Source organism: Oryctolagus cuniculus, chromosome 1 (assembly GCF_964237555.1).
Source record: "Oryctolagus cuniculus chromosome 1, mOryCun1.1, whole genome shotgun sequence".
NCBI classification, from domain to species: Eukaryota; Metazoa; Chordata; class Mammalia; order Lagomorpha; family Leporidae; genus Oryctolagus; species Oryctolagus cuniculus.
Genome location: NC_091432.1, coordinates 118,393,729 through 118,414,904, shown reverse-complemented (window position 1 = coordinate 118,414,904; position 21,176 = coordinate 118,393,729). Strand labels below are relative to the sequence as shown.

Sequence of the window (21,176 nt, the reverse complement as noted above, 5' to 3'; positions counted from 1 at the left end):
TGCCATGAAACACATTTTCTAATTGGAGAGTATTTTCTCTAAACAGAACTCCAAATTGGATTCTCCATCACAAGATGTCTGTTGTTGGGGTAGTAAAGCAGATGCGTGCTTTACCCTGACCCATCTCCTCCTACCCAGGCTCCAAGGAATGTTTATTGGCCAATTATCAAAAGGGCAGCTACCAACATCCTCAATGGTAAAAGACTGAGAGCTTTCTTTCTAAGATCAGGGCTAAGACAAGATGTCCATTTGTCTTATTAAAAGAATCCCAAATAATCCACAAAAAAGCTACCAGAACAAATAACAAATTCAGCAAAGTTGCAGAACACAAGAGCACATGCACAAGTCAATTGCATTTCTAGACACCAGTAATGAACAATCTAAACAGAAAATTTAAAAATCAATTCCAGGGGACTGGCATTGTGGTGTAGCAGGCCAAGCTGCCAACTATGATGCAGTATTCCATTTGGGTGCCAGTCCATGTCCTGGCTGCTCCACTTCCAATCCAGCTTCTTGCTAATGCATCTGGGAAAGCAGTGGAAATGGCTCAAGTGCTTGGGTCCCTGCCACCCACATGGGAGATCTAGATGAAGCTCCTGGTTCCTGGCTTCAGCCTGGCCCAGCCCTCGCTGTTGCAGCCATTTGAGGAGTAAACCAACAGATGGAAGATTCTCTCTCTCTCTCTCTCTCTCTCTCTCTCTCTCTCCCTCTCTTCTTCTCTTCCTCTCTCCCTCTCTCCCTCTCTCCCCATCTCCCTCTCCCTCTCCCTCTCCCTCTTTCTCTGTGTGTGTAATTTTGCCTTTGAAAAAATAAATTAATCTTGAAAAAAAAAAACCTGAAAACAGACTCGGGTTGATATGTGGCCACCAATGTTCATAACAGCATTATTCACAATAGCCAAAAAGTAGAAACAACCCAAGGTCAATAAACTGATGAACAGATAAATAAAATATGACTTGTACATTCAACAGACTATTATTCACCCATAGAAAGAAATTAAATTCTGATACATGCTACAGCACAGATGGACCTTAAAAATATTATGCTAAGTGAAGTAGTAGACACAAAAGGACAAGCATGCTTGGTTCCACTTAGATGAATTATCTAGAAGAGCCAAATTCACAGAGACAGAAAGTAGAGTGGAGGTGATCGTCAGCTGAGGGGAGGTTAGAATGTGGAATCATTTCTTAATGGGTGCAGAGTTTCTGCTTGGGAAGATGAAAAATCTTGGAAATTGGTGGTATTTGCCCAACATGGTGAAAATAATTAATGCCACTGAACTGACCACTAAAAATGGCTTTAGCATGGCAATTATTACATCTATTTTACCGCCAAAAAAAAGACAAAAGAAAAAGTAGGGTGTAATTATTCAATTTCTCATGTAAAATTAAATTTGAATCCAAAGAACCTAGAGCAGCAAATGAAACTAAATTTCTTCTAAGCTCACAGTCAGTCACTGTGAAGTGCATAGGCTGTGCTAGAACCTCGACCCAGACAGAGGCCCAGGGCCACCGTGCACATAGCTATGGGACGGAGGACTCCAAACATACTCCAGGAGGGAAGGGTCAGGGTGCTGCTTGCTTTCTTCAGATACTGGAATCAGAGACTCACAAAATGCACCCACTCAGTGAATGTTACTGAGCACCCACTACACACCAGGTGCTGCACACAGAATGGTGAACAGTGAGTCGCTGCCTGAGAAACTTGAATTTGGCCTATCCTCTGAGGTCTGAGCAAGACTGGCCTACAGTCCTGGACCTTGCTCAACTGTCAGCTGACTCTGTTCGTGGTTTGGTTTTGGGTTTCCAGTGAAAAGACCATGTGGACAGCGGAGCATTGCACAGAAGAGAGACGGTGTTGTCCTTTCTACTATTATCACTAGGGACATTCTAGGGCTTCTTGGAAAATGCCAGCCTCCGACTCAAGAACAGGGAAAAGGGAGAGGCTTCCTAAGTACGGGGAGAAGATGGGAACAAGAAACAGCAGTGGGCAGGTGCAAGTTCTTGAGGCTCAAGCCTCTGCTCACAAGGGGTTAGGGCTGTGACTTCTCAGAAGCAAGCTGCCTTTCTTCTCTCCAGGATGGCTGGTGGGCTCAGTGCTCCACCACATGAAAGTGCCTTTGCTCATACACACCCTCATTTACAGCTCCCATCTTTCCATCTATTCAATGCCACACAACCTTCAAAGCCTGGCTCATGGGGTACAGGGTTCTAGAAAAAGTTTAGACGCAGTTAGGCCTGGATTCCAATCCAACCTTACCAGCTATGCAGTTTGAGTCTTTGCCAAATGTAAAAATGGAGACACATCCTCACATTCCCAGCCCACGTAAGGACACAGCATCATGTCTCCCATGAAGTCTCCTCTGCACCCCATTTGATCTCTCCCACCTCTGGGAGGATCACTGTTAATATTAATATATTAATACTAATTTGTGATAACCACTTTCCTCTAATGTTATGAAACCAAGAGGATATAATGTAACTTCTCATGATTGCCTCCGCACTCAAACTTTATGCTTCTTCACTTAGAGATCAAGCCTTGCCTCCTTCTTCTCCCTCCGTGGTGGGTGCTAAGTTGGTTGAAAATATACTTGAGGCAATGTAGGACCCTCAGGCATTAGAAGAAATATCCACAAGAAACAGAACAACATTTAGCTCAGAGTCATAGCCCATTCATGCTCTCTGCTCAGGATGTAACCATTCCCTGCCGATAGTGTCCTTTAATGAACACTCTATTCTTAGTGAATGAAATGACCCTGGATCATAAAGGTCACTTATACTGCTAATTCAAGAAAATAGTTGATCTGGAAAAAAAATCATCTCTTCTTGTGAGTTTTAGAATATCTTTAGAACTGGCGTTTCTCTTCCTAATTCAGTGTGACTGTTAAAAAGAGTCAATGTAAAAAAATTAATTAAAAAAAAATCAATGTCTCATAAGCACAGGTCACCCTCCACTGGGGATAGGTGGCCCAGAAGTAGACTAAGTGAGAGAGGGGAGCTGGCCAGGAACTTTAACTGTCACCAACAATTTCCAGAGTGACCAAGCTATAGTCAAAAACAGCTTTGTTGAATGCTGCAGTCATCATTAGCCACGTCCCCTGGAGTTGAAGGGAGTTCCCCAGCCTATCGGACCAAGAGGTGCCCTGGGTGAGCCTGGATGCATCACCATGCCCCTGGGCCTCATGGCCCTCACCTCAGAGAAGGCTGAACTGAACCAGGGGCTCTCCACCCTCCCTCCTGCAAGTCTGGTGGATTCCCGACAGAAATGAACCTTCCTATTTTCCAGAAGTGAAGAAGACAGGAGGGCACACTTAGAGCCCCAGAAGTGTGGCCATCAGCAAAGCCTCAAGGGCAGGGACAGTAGCAGGTCAACTGTCTTGCTCGCTCTCTCCACAAGAAAGCCCAAGGGTCCTTCTCAGGGCCTGGATGAAGTTGCTGTCAGGCCCAGACATGACCGTGAAGCAGCTGATGTGGAGTATCTGGGAAAGCCTTACCCTAACCCAACCTCTCCCAGTAAAGTGGCTATACCCCATCCCATCCTGAACACTGAGAGTAAAAGGAATCATCCCAGTAGTTTAGCCTGTGAGCAACACCTGTTATGTGCCAGGTACTTCAAATGCCACAGGCCATTGGAGTGCCCGACAGCACCAGGACAGTTATGCAGTCCCCATGTTCACAAATGAGGACCCTAAGACCCAGGATAGGATACTTTGTCAAAGTCCAGCTGAGGAGTACACAGCAGATTGGGATTAGAACTCTGATCTACCTGAGACAAAGGCTTTGTTGCTTTAACCAGGCCTTCCACTGATTTCTGACTATTGCTGGGAGATCCAGAAGCTAAATGGAGGGAGCACCAGGACAGCCTTCAGTGGGTACAACATCCCCCAGCCTCACAACCTCCTCTCCCTCCCCACTGCCTAATAGGGTGGCCAGCTGTCCCTGGTACCTGATACCCAAGGGCTGACTTTCAGTGCTAACATCATTATAGTCCTGGGCAAACCAAGAATGTTGGCCACCCTGTGACTGTATCTTCCTTACACTTTGTGGCTCCAAAAGAAATCTATTTTCAGAATTCAAACATAATTGAGGGTCATTGTCAATGACTGGTTCTCTTAGAGTAGCTTTCGGCCTGACCCCTAGCCAGCCCCAAAGGGCAGCTCACACACCAAAAACCCCTTTCTGTGTCTCAGCTGCAACAGAAGACCAAGAGCAGCCAGTCTAGGTTGAGCTGGGGCTTGAGGACAGCAAACACAAGAGAGGAGGTGCTCCATAGGGAAGCCAGATGAGCCAGATTCTTTTCAAGACATTGAAAGCCCCCATCAAATGCTCACTACATCCACCTAGTGGAGGGTTACTAGCCCATTTTACAGATGGAACAGCCTCAGTCTTAGAGACTATTTAGAGGTTCTTCTCAGAAGCCCAGAAATCAAAGCATGGCTCCTGAGAATCTCACCCAGAAGACTCCTCCTCCAAACTAGGCAGAGTCCCCGTACCACAAAGCCCGTGGAGAACTATTCCCATTGGAGTGGGGGTTCAAACCAGTGCCAGGTCCCCTTCTCAGCCTTGCAGGGTAACTGGTGGATGGCCTTGCTCACGTCTGCCATCTTCAAATGCATGCACTAAGCAAGGAAGGGACATATCTATCCACACCTCAGGTCTCTCAGCACGTGCTCTCAACCACGGCTCCCTCCCCACCAAGGACAGAAACCCAAGAAAGCAAAGCCCGTCTGCTGGTACCCAAACCCTCCTCTCGCTCAGACAGCAGCTGATGCAGGAAGCCAGCCTGACCTCGCACCACTGCCTCATGCTACCTTTGCAGTCGTGTCTTGAATATTATTTAACCTAATGAATAGGAGGATGTGGATAGGTGAGAGACAGCCTGGGTTCAAATCTCAGCTCCCCGACTTACTAGCTTTATGGACTGATGCCTCCAGTTACTCAAATGTGAAACAGGAACGGCATCGTCTTCACAGAGCAGTCAGTGAGTTCACAGGCATCCAGTGTTTAGAACAGTGTCAGGTATATGGTAGACACTTCATACACGTTTATTATTATTATTATTTTAATGTGAATATTGATATTGGTGAAGCTAGACTAGACATTCCTGAAGTGCAGGCCAGAATCTGATACTTCTGTGCATCCCCATGTGAGGCAGATTGGCACCAAGTCAGAGATGAGCAATTACTTCCGGTTCATCCATTGCACTTCCTAGCCCTGGGGAGAGGTGTATATTTGCCCATCAGTGGCTTAGAGCTGCCTTTACCAGCAGCCCCCAAGATGGCCCCAAAATTATAGCCCCTCAGGCCGTGTGGCCTCAGGAGCAGAATTTAAGGAAGCCAGGACCCTCAGTGCAAATCCCTCTTCCCGTAAGAGCTGTGTCATGCAGAAAAGAGAGACTCTCCCTGGAGAGAATCCAGGGAGGCCTGGGTTCCCACCCTCACTGTGCTGTGTGACCTTCCACGGGGGGTTTATCCTCTCTAGACCTCTGTTTTTTAAGTTGTTAAATGAGAAGGTTTCCCATCTCAGGGTAGGAGGAAAAGCACCTCTTTTTAATATATATATATATATATTTTTTTTTTAAATTTGAAAGAGAGACAGAGACAGACATAGAGCTCTTCCATCCACTGGTTCACTCCCTAAATGCCAGCAATAGCTGAGGCTGAGCGAGGCTGAAGTCATATATCATGAACTCAATACACTCCCATGTCTGTGGCAGAGACCCAAATTCTTGAGCCATTACCTGCAGCCTCTTGGGGTGTGCATTAGCAGGAAGCTGGAACTGGAAGCAGAGCCAAGACTCAAACCTAGGCACTCCCATATGGGATGCAGGCATTCAATGCCAAACATTGTCCCTGGAAAAAGCTTCTTTGAATGTTACATCATTTCACAAAAGACCAGCTTTCCTTACTAGCTCATTCACTCATTCCCCAAACACTGCCTGGGCTTTTACAATAGGTGAGCACTATTCTGGGTTATAATAAAGAAAATAAAAGAGGCAAAATCTGATACTAGCTCCAGAGAAAAACAAAGATGGGTAGGGATAGCCAGGGATGAAATAAAAGGGATTTGATTTCAGATAGGGCCTCAGGGAAGGTCTTGCTGACAGGTTGGCATCTGGGTGGAAATCCAGAAAAAGCAAGGGAGTTAACCATGCTGATATCTGGGGAAAGAGTTACAGTTGTTATTCCATATTCACCAACCAAACACAGAGCCACAATATTAGAGAGAAAATGGTGTCTGTACTGAACATATCTTCCTGTCTTTAATCCTCAAACAATACACATAGTAACTGTTTATCCAGCATCTACACTGTATTAAATGTTATAAGTAGCCAGAGATGCTTTAAAGTATAGGGGAGGTGAGAGTGGGCATTCGGTGCAGTGGTCAGACGCTGCTGGAGACCCCCCATCCCATATCAGAGTGCCTGGGTTCAAGTTTTTGATCTGTTCCCACTTCCAGTTTCCTGGGAGCAGCAGGTGATGGCTTGAGTACTTGGGTCCCTATCACCCCATGGGAAGACCAAGTTGAGTTCTGGACACCTGGCTTCAGCCTGGCCCAGTTCCAGCTGCTGCAAGCATTTGGAGAGAGAACCAATGGATAGAAGAGCTCTCTCTCTCTCTCTCTCTCTCTGTGTGTGCACATGTGTCTCTGCCTATCTTTTCAAATAAAATGAAAAAAAATTTGTTGAATTTCTAAAATATAAAGTATATAGGAGTATGCATTTATTTTATTTTTGTATTTTTTGGACAGGCAGAGTTAGACAGTGAGAGAGAGAGAGAGAGACAGAGAAAGGTCTTCCTTTTTCCGTTGGTTCAACCCCCAAGTGGCCGCTACGGCCAGCATGTTGCAGCCAGCGCGCCGCGCTGATCCGAAGCTAGGAGCCAGGTGCTTCCTCCTGGTCTCCCATGTGGGTGCAGGGCCCAAGCACCTGGGCCATCCTCCACTGCACTCCTGGGCCACAGCAGAGAGCTGGACTGCAGGAGGAGCAACCAGGACAGGAGTATGCATTTAAGCTAGATTAGAGGACCTCAAAAAGTTCATGGAATGATGGAATTAAAAGATCAGTTTATTCAGGTGCAAAATAATTGAAATCTATGTGCAGTCTTTTCACAACACACATTTCCCATGAAATTTTTGTTTTTGTTTTCTTAAATATTTACTTATTTATTTGAAAGGCTGAGTTACAGACAGACAGAGACTCTTCCATCCACTGGTCCACTGACTTCCCAAATGACCACAACAGCTAGGACTGAACCAGGTCAAAACCTGGAGCCTGGAACTCCATCTGGGTCGCCCATGTGAGTGTAGGGGCCCAAGCACCTGGGCCATCCTCCACATTCATAGGAAACTAGATAGGAAGTGGAACAGCCAGGACATGAACCAACACCCACACGGGATGCCCGCATCACAGTTGTCTTAACTCACCCTGGCACAGTACTGGGCCCTATCCCATGAGCCTTTTGAAGATCCCTTGTATCCAAATCCTCCTCCTCTTAAGGCACTTGAGTACCCTCAGATTTCAGCCTCTGGGGGGTGGGGGGCAAACAGTCCTCAGTGTTTCCAGAGGGAAGATGTGGCCTTGGTCACTCTCTCAGCCACCGCCCCAAGCCCTTAAAAGACAACATCATGTTGGCTCACTACCCTGTAAGAGAAGAGCCAGATCTAATACGCATTCTTTCCCATGGGTGGTGCTGAGAAAAAAGGGCCAAACCATTTCTGCCCACCTCGCAACCGCTGCCTGCGAGGACCTCCTAGAAATCAGACTCAATTAGGACCTGAATGTGAACATCATCAGAGACCCCCAGCCCTGGAGCTGCAGGAAGGATGGGGAATGGGTTCCCTGCATTTCCTCAAGGCTCCTCCTGAAATCTATGCCTGCAAACAGCACAGGGGAAGAGCCACAGGGCAGCATCCACTGCCCCCATGACACAGCCTGGACAAGGAAAGCTCAAGGGACAGCAAACTCCATAGAGTGCCCAGCATCTTCTTCTCACCTTGTTCTCCTCTCCTGCCTGGGATGGAAATGGAGCTCCCAGCCCTAAGCCTAAGCCTAACCCTAACCCTAACTCTAACCCAGAGATGGAAGGATTGGCCTTCAGCAGAGGAACAAAACTCAGCATGAGGTCAGGCAAGGTCAGGCTTGGCCAGGCCACCAGAATGCTTTCTCACTGCAACTGACCTTGCTCACTGCAACTCTTCCTACACACACGGGCCTGAACCCCATGCCCTTGAGGATGCCCGCCAAGAAACCCAGAGGAGGTCATGCTCCATCTGCTCTCACAGCTGCCTGCACTTCTTACCATGGTCTAACTAATAACCACCTACACAACTTGAGTGTCTCCCTCTCTTACAGGCTGTGAGCCCTGCCAGAGTCAGCCCATCTCTCTGGTTCATGGTCATACCCCCAGTAACCCCACAAACTCTGACATATATGAGGTGCTCAGTAAAAATACATTGAGCAACTGTTACTGGCTTGGAAGAAGCTGAGGCCAGGCCACCCCTCGCCCACTGCCCAGGCAGGCCCCAAAAAGCCCTTTGTGTGGGGTTAGACAGTGGAGCCTGAAAGTGAACAACCACTGCCGGCACACAGTAGGCACACAGTTCAGGCTGGCTGACTCTGAGCTGGTATCTGCAAAACCATGGAATACTCAGGGGTCCCAGAGGGAACCGTTCATGCCACAGCCATGGGGCAGTCTTGGAAAACCATTCTGCCAGCTATTAATCACTTAAAGATGGTTGCCATCACACTATGAGGGCAAGAGGGAGGGTGTGTTTGTGTGTGTGCTCATTCTAAATTAACAAGAAACATGAGTCTGTACCAACCAACTTTCTCCCCCACATACGACATGCTAGGCACCGTGTAGATGCTTCTGTTTATGTCTATACAATGTGGATATAACATCCACATATGTTACCTCATTCGATATTCACCTCCGCCCTGACACTAGGTGTTATCAACACCTGCTGACCGAGAGGAACCTGAAATCAGCTTTTAAGGTCACACAGGGGGCACAGGACTGAGTCAAGGCTCAAGGCTGGACCCTTGGCTTGTTGCCCCACTGGCCTGCCTCAGTCACCCTTCTTGCCACAGCACAATCTCCTTACCCAGGACCCACCAAGCCAGAGCCCTATATCTTACACTGATTAATGTACAGGAAGCGCAGGAGCATGCAGTCTGAGATGGGGAAGACAAGGAACCCAGCAACTTCTCCCAAACCACACAACTCTCTAGAGCAGGCAGCAAGTGGAACCGGAAAGACCACTGGACCCAGAACCACACATAAGCATGACCTTGAGCAAATTCTCTCATCCTCTCTGAGCCTCAGTTTCCTACTTGAGTTGGCAGTGAGGATTCAATAAGATGGTGGAGAGCTGCCAGCACGGAGCCCAGTGCAAAGTCAGCACATAGGGGCGGAACCTCCACTTGTCTGTGGGCTTTGTAGAAGAAGCCACCCAGAAGTCACAGAGCTCAGGAAATATCCTTCTCTTGCCTTTCTTCACACGCTGGCTGCGGCAGCTCGTCCTCTCCCTCTCCAGAGTCCAGCCCCTCCCGAGTCAGGCCAGGGATGCCAGCCCCAGGACTCTGTGCAGCAAGAATGCTGGGGAAGTTCCCTCTTCCTGCCAGCAGCTAAGGGTACTCCCCAGAGAATCGCCTGGGAACAGAATTCTCCTTCCATCCTTCTCTTCAAACCCAATGGAAACAACTTTGAAAAGCATTCCAGGAGACCAGATGTCCAGCTGGAAAGGGCCTCCCTGACAATCTGGAAGTCAGCAGGAGTTAGCAGTCTCCATCGCATTGCCCCTGAGAGGCTCTGATGAATGGGGTACCTTCCCAGGGGGAGCTATGCTGGTACAAGAGAGAAAGCCAGATTCTCTGGGAACAGGCACCAGGGAAGCCTGGAAGGATCCCACTGAGCTCCTGGGCGAGCCTCCAGAACCGATCCCCCAAGTCAAGAGTGCCCAGGTAAACCTCTGCCCTACCAAGAAGAACTGTCTCCTCCCAGGGCTGGGAGGGGCAGAAAAGGAGAGAGGCCAGGAGGTCCCTCTACCCTTGCTACCTAGGTCAGAGGGGAGCTGGGGTCTTGAACCCCCACACCACCAGGTTATCCCGCCTGATTTATGTCCCAGGTTCCTCCCAGCCCCTGCATCCAAATAAATGAGGCCTGACTGCCACCACATGTTCCCATCCCCTAACTTCAGGTGGACCAAGACCTACCTCTACTGTCCCACCACCTTCCCCAAACGCACGGAGCCCGACAGACTGAACCTCACATTTCCGCCTGGAGAGCCCACAGCCTCATGGGATGACAGAGCTGGAAGAGACTTTACAGATCATCTGGTGCAGCCTCCTTGTTGGTAGGGTGACGAGGCTGAGGCCCTAGGAGGTGAAGAGCTACGTCAAGGTCACACTGCCTATTCTCAGTTCCCTTGTGTTTGCTCCGTCTGCCCAAGAAAAAACACATGGCTTCTAAAGGATGAGGCCGCTCAGTCTCCACAGCACTCTAATGGGCATTAAGTAAATAGTGGGCTCAGGCCACGCTTGTTGACTGACGGACAAATCCTCGGGGAGGGCACGGTAGTGAGAACAAGCAGCTGTCACCATGGGACACTGGGCACACACCCTGGCTCTCTGAGTTTGTGCCCTCCTGCCCCTTGGCCTGAGCCAGAGGTTACAAGATACACAGAAGATTCTCACCTGAGAAACCGCAGAAACAACTCAAGGGGAGGGAACACACCATATTTGTCATGGAATAGAGCAGTGCACAGTGTCAGTGTTCTGATGGACCAAAGACAAAAGAAGCCCTAGGCTGGGGCTTGCTCCCCACTACTCTCCCTCACACCTGTTGTGTTACTCTGGAATGAGGGAGACTGTCCCTCTTCTTACCTAACAGGAATTAGACAGACCCTACCACCAACGTGCTTAATTCTCCATGTCTATCAGGATGGTGAGCACTCCCTCCTTGGATCACCCATGTTCACTACACTCTGAGCCTTAGTTTATCTTATCCGTAAAAGGATGCTACAATACCCATGGTGTCTGCTTCGCACAGTCAAGAAGTTCAAAGGCAGGCATATGAGAATGAGCTTTATCGGAAATAAAACTCATGTTCACCATGAGCTGACCTTGTGCCAACCACTTTTAGAGATTTCCCTTTGCATTTTTCACAACAGTCCTACATGTGCTTCCTGTTACTATTGCCCTCATTTCAAAGCTAAGGACATAGAAGCTCAGAGAGGCTAAGTGAGGGGCCCAAGGACACACTACTTAGTAGCCCTAAAACCAGGGTCGGAACCCAGACTCTGACTCTAAGCTTCTCTTCCTTTCCTTCCCCCAGTTCTGCTCTGTCTCAACAACAACAGAAACAACAACAAAAACATTAAAGGAAGTCATTTGGCTCAGGGGTTAAGATGCAAGATAAGATATCCACATTCCACTTCATAGTGCCTTTGTTCAAGACTCAGTTCAACTCCTGAATCAAGCTTCCCACCCAAGTGCACCCTGGAAGTCAGCAGGTGATAGCTCAAGTACTTGGGTCCCTGCCACCCAGGTGGGAGACCTGGATTGAGTTCCTGGCTCCTAGCTGCAAGTTGTCCCAAACTGTTCCAGGCATTCCGGGGAATGAACCAGCCAATGCAATCTCTCTCTCTCTCTCTCTCTCTCTCTCTCTCTCTCTCTCTCTCTCTATTTTTAGGAAAAGATAAATGTTGCTTTTCATGAAGAGGCCAGGTAATCATCAGACTGGAAGCGCTGCCTCATAGAGTCAGCCTCTTTGGTTGAGACACATGCATTTGCCCAGGGAAAGTCTCAGGAGAGGCAAAGTCAGCTCCCTCAGCACATTAAGATCCTCCAACCCAGGCGCAACCCAGGGACCATTCTCTGGCAGTCTGTGCCTTCGCAGCTCCTATATGTTGTTATGATGCTGTGCTTGGGTTTGTCACAGCAGTGGGTATCTCAAGGATCAGTTCATGAAGCAACCCAGGTGGGTGGAAACATAGAACCTCTGAGCTTTGAGCTGAAGGAGAGCTCTGAGAGTGAGTTCAAGCACCTCATTAGATAACTGAGGACACAGACATTCAGTGACGATGAGTCACTTGTTAAAGGTCACACAGCCAGTCAGCAGCCAAGTCCAGCGTAGAACCCCCCATCCTCGGACTCCGCTTCCCCATCTTTATCCTCTCCACCATCCTACCATGAGGTCTGCTCACCATCCCTGAGAGGGAAGAGGGCCGGGGCGGGCCTGTGGTCTTCTCTCTGTGCTTAGGAAAAGCAGGGCATCAGGAAAGACAGTAGTGGTGTAGCAAGGAATAAAATGAACTTGTTTGCCTCAAGCATGAACTCATGAGCTCAAGTTCTACCCACTGGGGCTGGCCCTGTGGTACAGTAGGCTTAAGCCTCTGCCTGTAGTGCCGGCATTCCATATGGGTGCTGGTTTGTGTCATGGCTGCTCCTCTTCTGATCCAGCTCTCTGCTATGGCCTGAAAAAGCAGTAGTAGATGGCCCTAGTGCTTGGGCCGCTGCACTTGTGTGGGAGGCCCAGAAGAAGCTCCTGGCTCCTGGCTTTGGATTGGCCCAGCTTTGCCGTTGTGGCCATCTGGGGAGTGCACCGGCTGATGGAAGACCTCTCTCTGTCTCTCCCTCCCTCTCTTTGTAACTCTACCTCTCAAATAAATAAAGAAATCTAAAAAAAAAAAAAAAATTCTACCCACTGACTTCAACAGAAGTCCCTCAATGTGCTAGAGAAGCTGCCACAACCAGTCCTGGGCAGTGACGGGCCACTTCTGGCCACCTGGAACAGGCAGAGGAGCTGAGCTCTTCCTTCTAGTTCAGGCTGCTCCCAGCAATCCCCAGGAGAGCTCCAGAGCAGGGTGACCTGGGAGTCTCACGTTTCAGCCCTCCATGAACACTCTGCAGAGAACGCACCTCCTCTCAGAAGTCAGCACTGGTTAAGGGCACTCTGTCCTGCTTACTCCACCATTCCACTCGCTTTTGCCACGTTTGGTTATCAAGTGGTTGGTGCCTTCTGTCATGTCACCTCTGTGTGTCCCTGCATCGCCTGTCGTGTGCCCATGTGTGCTGTCTGTCCCCTCTCCTCACCACTTCCAACTGTCCTCAGGGTCTAGGCATCTACTTTCTACCAGAGCTGTTGCCACAGTGGGGGTGGGGGTGGGGGTGGGGGTGGGGTGCTGGGTCTGCACACAGCAGGCAGCATCAGGCCACAGTATCCACCAGCCACTTAGCCAGCGTTTGGTGGTGGTGCCAGTGACCTGTGAAAGGGCCCAAGTTTTGTGTCCTGGGGAAGCAAAAAGGAAAAAGAAGGAGGATGCTGAATAATCTGCCAACTGGATCATCAGCTCCAAAATAAGGTGGAGGAGGACAGCTCATGGTTCCAGACCTGTCCAGGTGCTTCACGCATTCTCTCCATGCACTTGCATTTCCCAACTTAATTTACAGGTGGGGAAACAGTCAGAGATGTTAAGAAACTTGTCTAAATCATACAATGAGTAAGCAGCAGAGCTGGGCTCCAAAATGCAGTCTTGTCTGATGCTGAAGCCCACACTCTCCACTACCCCCATGGCAAGCAAGCTCCTTAAGGACAGACGTCATGGTGATGGTGTTTCTTTGGCTTATTTCTGTTGCCATTGCCTCTATCCCTAAGACTGTGCCAGCCATATAGAAGACACTCGGTAAAAATGTGCAGAATGGAGGAACAAAGGAATGTATGAAAATTGTGCTGCTCTCCCCAACATGGGAAGGAGACACAGGCCCCTTAACCTTGATGACTGGGCTCTAGAAAGCACCCAATATATTAAGGTGCCTCCAAAGGCCAGGTGAATGTGGCTGGGTTTACTAGGTATGGGATGGAGGTAGGAGGAGAAGCACAAGTTGAACACAGAAGACTAAGACTAGGTCCTAATGAAGTTGGGGGGGGGGTGGTGTAAAAGCCTCCTCGGTGGCCTGCTGACTCTACAGCCATTTTCTGACCCCTCTAGGTCTGGCCCCTCCCCCACTCCACCTCCTGCATCCTCCCTTCTCCACCCCCCCCCCATTGCCTTGACTGAGCAGCACTGAAATTGGCCACATTCCTACTAAACACAGAACTAACAGTTACGCCACCCACTCTGGCCCCATCCGAACCCTCCAGAGCCTGCTCCAGGCCCCAGGGCCAGCTGCTTTTCTCCACATTCCAGCCAAAAATAATACAAGAACGAAGCTGTTTGGTGGAGACTTAATCTAATCTTCATTGCTTCAGTTTTAAAATATCCTACGCGGTTTAGGGTTTCTTATTACACACAGGGATGTGTTTTTAGTGAGATAGGTCTTAGCAGCAACGGCCTTCTTGTAATTAGAAACCCAGGCAGGCAGGGCCTGTGGCAAGGCATCCAAGGCAAACAGCAGATTCCCCTGAAGACACCACGTTTGCAGCAAGCTCTTCCCAAGCTCCACTTTGCCGGCGTGAGATAGACGGAGCTGGCCCCAGATTCGTTCTGCCTCACTACTGGGAATCCTGGAAGAATTCTGGTAGGAAAACTGTGCCCTCCAACTGTTTGCTCCTTCTGTCCCTAGCCTGTGTCTCTCTCGGCCCACACTCAACCAAAATCAAGACTGAAGTGTTGCCTGAGACTTGCTAGGAAGAATATGTGGAGGAAAAAAATAAATCACCTCCCAAGGAATCCACGTGGACCAGGGAGAGGGAAAAACAAGCATTGTCCTGGAACCCCATCTCCAGAATCAGAGCTAACTTTTCAGGCACTGAGAGAAAAGAGTCTACACGCGCTTATACACTTTGGTAGAAGTGCCAGTGTAACTTCAGGAGCTTCCTGGCCCAGGATCTGCTTTGATCTGCTAGCATGGAGACTGCCAAGTGAGGTTCAGGCTGTGGCTAGACCAGCCCCCATCCCCCCAGCCAGACCAGATGTCATACCGGTCAGGGCTCTGGCCTGGTCGTCCCGGTGGCATAAAGACTAGGGGCTGCCATTCTGAGAGGTGATCGTCTGTGTTCATTTGCGGTATGAAGGCGACCCCAGGCACCACCACGAGGGAAGAACCAGGCCATTCCCTTGATTCAGCCCTAATTGCCCCTCTTGGTAAAGTGTAGGTGGTTTGTGGAATCACAGCAGGGTTTTCAAATTCTGGGATGTAAAGAAAAACAAGAATTCAGCTCCTACACCAAAGTCCAAGAACTACAATAGCCGAGGAAAAAAGAGCTAGGCAAGGAAGAAAACACACAGAAAAATGTGACTTTGCCCCTGAAAAGCCTCTGCCCCCTTTTTATTACGTAGAATGCTCTCTCTGCTTGATACAGGTTGTGCTACACTCCTCGTGCCCGCCAAGGACTGGGTGTGATAGGGGACCCTCCGGGATCAGGACTGTGCAGCAGGGTAGTAACAGGACATAAAACTGCCAGGCCCCTGGATTCTAGCCTAAACACTAGCTCAGCACACTGACCTGCCAGCCACCATTATCTCCTGACCACTTCCCTCCCTCCTTCCTCCCTTGCCCACCAGGTATTAGATTTAATTAAATTAACAGATCCTCATCACAGTGACTCTGGCCATGCTGCCTGGGTAGAGAGAGCCCAGCACGTGCAACTCCTCCTCTAAATTCTGCTCCTCCATAGAATTCAGTCTTCAACAAGTCACGGATCTCATGTGAAGTGTTTTACACAAAGCGTGGCGTGCTGGCTAGACTGGAGGCTAGCAGGGGCTCGCGGCCGATTTCATTTTCCCAATCACTTCCTCTGCGATGTCGTTTTCACCCTCTCCGTGCTGGGATCTGCATTTTGCTGGATCTAGGCTCCTTGCTTCACATGCCGTCACCTCCAGCAATTGCATCACACATTTATATATATCTCACAGCATCGCAGTCCTTGTGCCACACAGCACAGGAAAAGGGAAAACTTATAACAGCATTTCTCACCCTCCTCGAACTAATTTAGCAAATGTGCTCCAGATTAAATAAATCGGGAACAAAAGTCTGAAATTGGAGACAGGGTTTGAGAAGGTGGTGTGTGGGGGGAGTAGGGGGTGGCTAAATAAATTGCAAGGAAATCTTGCAACATGTTGGAAGCCTATAAATTTTATTGGTTGTTTCTTTAATAAAAACAAATTCGACTGCTAACAACACAGTATTAATAAGCTTCAAACATTTCAAAATCTCATTTGCCCCTGTTCTACTGCTGTTTATGTTGCAGGATACATTCATGAAGAGTAAGGAAGTCAGGTTGATCGGTTTGGGTTGGTTCCTGAATCAGTCTAATAGAGACCCTTTGAAAACCCAGCCTTTTTGCTTTCGAGGCATGCCTTGGTCTCTAATGAGTTACAGCTCTAGGCTGAAGATGGACATGGCAGAAAGAAATTTAACACACACTCTGGTGCACCCATAAACTTCAAGGCCAAGGGAGAGGAGGTATGTTTCCAGTTAAGCTAGAACTCCATGAATCCAGGATCCTCCACTCACAAGACAGTAATTCTCCTTATTTCATCACTAACTTACTTCAAATGTGTTTATACAATTTATGGCTACTGAACTTCCAGGCAACTGGTGTAGAGTTAATGAAACACAGCTTGGAGAAGCTTTGAGCTTTGAACAACTAACCACAGTTTAAATGGTTATGACATGCGGTCAAAGCCACAGCACAGCCCCACTGCAGTTTTTGTGTTAGGACCTAGTCAAAAACCTTGTCATCTCACCTTTTGTGCCAAATAGATGGAAAAAGGAAAAGGCACTGGAAAATAGCCGGCCTTGTTCCTTCTCGAGGTTTCCCCGCCATTTAAACACATTTATCTGAGCCCCTCCCCCACCAGGGTTCGAGTAAATATTTTAGTTGCAGTTTGAATTGGCAACGGGGCTGAAATCCTGAAATCCAGTTTGGGTTTAATTGAACAGGGTCAAGCCTATCTAAAGAAAGGGAGAAACGGGGTCCCGAGGTGGTGGTGGTGGGGGGGGGGGGGGGGGCACCAAGCAACCTTTAAACCAGTGAAAGCCCAAAAGGCAACACAGGAACGCCAGATGAAACTGGACTGGGAACACAGGCAAACTTGTCTTTCTGAATGAGTCCGACAGGGACTTTTACTACGAATCCTCATTGTCACACCACCTCCTCCCTCGAGCTCTGTCCATGTGGGAACTCTCGCAAGCTCCCATTTTCTAAACAGGTCCATTTTGGAAGAGTAAAGGGGAGGTACCCGGTTTGCCATTGCCGCACAATAAAAGCGCCTTTTGAAAGCAGCACTTTCATTAACTTAAAGCGATCTATAGACTTAAAAGCAGAGAGCAGTAAACTCACAGAAAGGATCATAAAACAGCCAGTCTCAAGTTGGGTACACTTCGGTGCAATTTGCACGAGGCATTTTACTGAGAGCGGTGGCCGGGCCCATCTCTCCCCGGTAACCCCCTGTCCCTTATTCTGAGCAGTTACTCTTTCTCCCTCGGCTTTCATGCCTTTTCGCGCTCACAAAGGGGAGGCGGGGTGACCGGGGAGCCTCAGTGGGGTCACGGCTCCCTCCCCCCTCCCCTGCCCCGGGCTCTCGGCGGGAGGGAGCGCGCACGAATTCCAAGCCTGCAAAACAACAGCCTGGGAGCTCCGGCCGCTGCGCCGGTCGCCGCGCCCCGGGCCGCCGCGGCCACTCGGGGGTCGCGCGTCTTCTGTGTCATTTAATGGGGTGCGAGGGCTGGGAGGATGGGCCTAAGACTGCAAGCAGGAAATTTCAAATCCTCCTCCATTCCACCCCTAACACACGCTCTCCCTAGTTGATCACCTCCTTGGTGGGGACCTCTCTCCACCCCGCCACGTACCCCGAGCCAGGCCCGAGCCACGGGGGTGCAACTCTGGACGGAAATGATGAGTCCAGAGGCGAGAGACACCCCCGCCCCCAACTTTCACCAAGGTTGTGGGGCTTGAGAAGGCCGGAATGGCAGAGTGCGCAGGAGGGCCAGGGACTGGGGCTGGCTTCGTCGTGTTGTGTTTGGACACCATCATTTTCTCGATTTGTGGAGGAGGACTGTAGATCTCCCTAACATGCGACGCTTTTGGCTTTCAACAGTTGGGTAGCTTTTGAAACTCAAAAAGTCAATACCCTGGAGACGTCCCAGGAAAAGCGGGGTGAGGGCAAAGAGCTCCGAGCTTCCTCCCTCCCCGGGCGGAACATCGCACCGGTGGCTACGCTCGTGGGTTCCCCGGCTGGGCCAGGGACGCCCAGGCACCGCTTGCGGGCGAAGAGGCAGAGGCTCGGATCCTGGCGTCCGAGTTCGAGCCCGCCCTGCCCAGGGCCGCAGCCCTGGCTCCTCCGGCCCGGAGTGGCGCTCGGGGACTGACGCTGCCCCCACCCCTGCCGACCGCAGGCTGCGGCCGCTGTCGGCCGGCCACCCCCGCTCCGCCGTGCGGCGCCGCGCCCGCGCACCCCAAGTGGCTCCAGAGCCCGCTGAGCCTCCAGGGTCGGTCCTGGGGTCCACTCCGCACCCCGCGATCTGCCCTGTCCCTTCCTTCGGGACGTCCCTTCGATCTGTCTGCTTCCGGGAATCTGCCTCCTAAGACCCGGTTCTGCGCTCGCAAAGTCCTCTCCTCCAGATCCGCGTTCCGGGAGATGCAGCAGAAATTCGGGGCTCTCCTACTATGGCTCAAATTAACTACTTTCGTCGCCTACCTAAAATGCTTTCCCATCCGTGGATCGTCAGGACCCGCACGCTCCACCCTCCCCAAATCCCAATAGCCTCGACCCCAAGAAGCAGTCAAGATCCCGTGGCGCAATCCTAAAAATGCCAGCCGTCCCTCCGACTCCAGCGTCAGATGGAACCCCGGGCCCCCAGCTCCTACCTCCAGCCCTCTGCTCTGGCCAGCGCGCGCACTACTCAGCGGCCCTTCAATCCCGGTTTTGAAGACAGCTTGGATCCTACAACCCAAACTCTAATCTAGCCCTACAGCCCAGCCCTAATGCAGGGCCGATCCACACCCCTCTCCCTTTCCCAGCCCGGGTCTCCCCGCCGAGCGGGGACCCCCGGCTCGGTACTGAAGGGTTCCCCAGAAAGGGCGGCCCGCTTTTCTCCTTTCCTGCCGGGGGCTCGGAGCAGCGAGAGCCCCCTCGCCTAAGCCGAAAGAAACGCAAACTTTGCGCGGCCGACTCGGGACCCTGCCCCATCCCCCTCAGTTCTCTGCTCTCGGGCGCTCTCCGTCCCCCTCTTTTACGAACTCATCTTCTAGTTCTCCAGCCAGGAGGGCTCCGGATTCCAAGCCTTGCCACCGGCCCCTACGCCTCCCCCACACCTCTCCAAGGACCCCCACCCCAATAATCCAGGCAAAGCTAGGGACCCTATAACCCGCTCCTCTCGGGCTTGAGTCCCTGAGCGTGGCCTCTCGGGTCCCGGCTTCCCTGACTCCAGTCGTATTCCCCCGTCCCCACTGATCCTCTGAAAACCCCGCACTCGCTCTGCTTCCCCAGGCCCGGCCGGTCGTGGACTCGGTTCCCAGACTTCAGCCGCCCAGCCCCAAGGTGGGGCCGCTCCCGCTTCCAGCCGCCCGAAGGCAGCTCCAGGCGGGTGGCGCCGAGCGAACGCCGGCCCGAAGGTCTCCCGATGTAGGGAGAAAGGGGCCCCGTAGCCGGTCCGCCTCTCCCAACCCCGAGACGCCTGCACCGGAGCTTTGGCCGGCGCGCGGCTCCCTATTCTCTTGGTCCCCGGGAGCTCGCGGCGCACTGCTCCCCGCCCTCCCGCTACGAGGTCCGGGGCCCGCGGCGATCGGCGTCCGCAGCCCGGCTCCTCGCATCTGCGGACAATGCGCGCCCCGCACGGGCCCGAGCGCGGCGAGGCGGCGGCGGCGGCGGCGGAGGCGGCGGGGCTGCGCGCGGGCCGGGCCGGGACGCGGGCGGGCCCTGCCGCTCTCGCCCGGCCTCGCCGCCCCTCGCTCGGCTCCTCTCGGCGCTCTCCCGGCGCTTCCCCAGCTTCTCTCTGCACGCTCCCGCCGTCCCTCTCTGCTCGCTGCCTCCCTCCTCCCTGCTGCCTCCCTCTCTCTCCTCCCTGCTGCCTCCCTCTCTCCCTCTCTCCTCCTTGCCCTGTCGCAATGAATAATACTCTGGCTTGGGGACTGGAATAAAACACACGCGCTCTGAGGCAGCCGCCCGCAGCAGCAGCAGCAGCCGCCGCCGCCGCCGCCGCCGCCGCCGCGCCGCCGCCGCCGCCGCCTGCAAAAGCGTCTCTGACATGGAAATGAATGACAGCTTACCTGATGCCAATCTTCATCAGACTGACACCGGCGTGACAACACAGCCTATACTTCCCAGCACTGCTCGGGACGTCAGCGGCACAGGGACCCGCCCCCCGGAGCCCCCCCTCCGCACACCTCCCCTCTCCCCACTCCCCCTTCTCCCCACCCCCCACCCCCACCCACTCCGGGCCGGCCCGCTTCGCCGCCGAGCAGCCGCGGAGTGTCTCCCTCTACTGGAGGCTCCTCGGCCGCGTCGGGGCGGGCCTGCGCCCGCTGACGGAAACGCGAAAGGCGCGGGAGCCGCCGCCTCCGACCGCGAGGTTGCCTGAGACGCCCAGCGCGGCGGACCCCGGGGAACCCGGGAGCACCCTCCGCCTTCCCCCTCCCCCACGCCAAGTCCTTCTTAGCGAGCGACCGAGGCAGCGATTACAGACATCCGGTGCTGAGGGGACCGGAGTGAGGTGAAATTTTCTGCGGACCCCCAGAGAACTCCCCAGAAATTATGAAACTCAGAGCTGCCTCTGAGAATCCCTTCCCTCCTCCCCATGCCTGCCTGGCTGGCCTCATTTTTATGATTGCATTTGAATAATTCTCATTACCCTGGCCCCAGAAAGGTGTTCCGGTGACACTCTGGTTCGTTATTGCTACTCTCCAGAGCTTTTTCTGCTGTGGGCTTCCTGGGGCGTTTGGCTCTCGGAGTTGGGGGGACAGTATAATGGGATGGGGCAGCGCAGGCCTCGTCGGTAAACGACCTCTTTGCAAATGTCAGGCGAGACGGTTCTAAGCCCCTGCTATTTCCATTCTAAAAAGCCCTTGGTAAACTCCCGGGAGTTGTTCTGGGAGCACAGTAACAGAAAGGGAGAGACGGGGTGGGCTTCTCAGCCCAGGCCTGCTGGCCTGGCCCCTCCCAGAAGAGGAGGGTGTAGGCACATGGGCCCCTCCGGAGGCAGCCTCCTTGCTTCCACAACTCAGCACGTGG

At 51.8% G+C, this 21,176-nt stretch overlaps 1 protein-coding gene across 4 annotated transcripts in view; it reads right to left on the bottom strand.

Annotated features, from left to right (window-relative positions):
- The window catches only part of PKNOX2 (PBX/knotted 1 homeobox 2), a 274,750-nt gene extending 254,404 nt beyond the window's left edge, over positions 1-20,346 (bottom strand). For 3 of the 4 annotated variants that reach the window (XM_008259803.4, XM_002708693.5, XM_051848275.2), the window contains exon 1: positions 20,216-20,346. The gene's annotated coding sequence lies outside the window, so the exon portion shown is untranslated. Of the gene's footprint in view, positions 1-18,814; positions 19,221-20,215 lie in introns of those variants that run through there. The other variant, XM_051848258.2, reaches the window with a different exon arrangement.
- Positions 20,347-21,176: the final 830 nt, after the last annotated feature.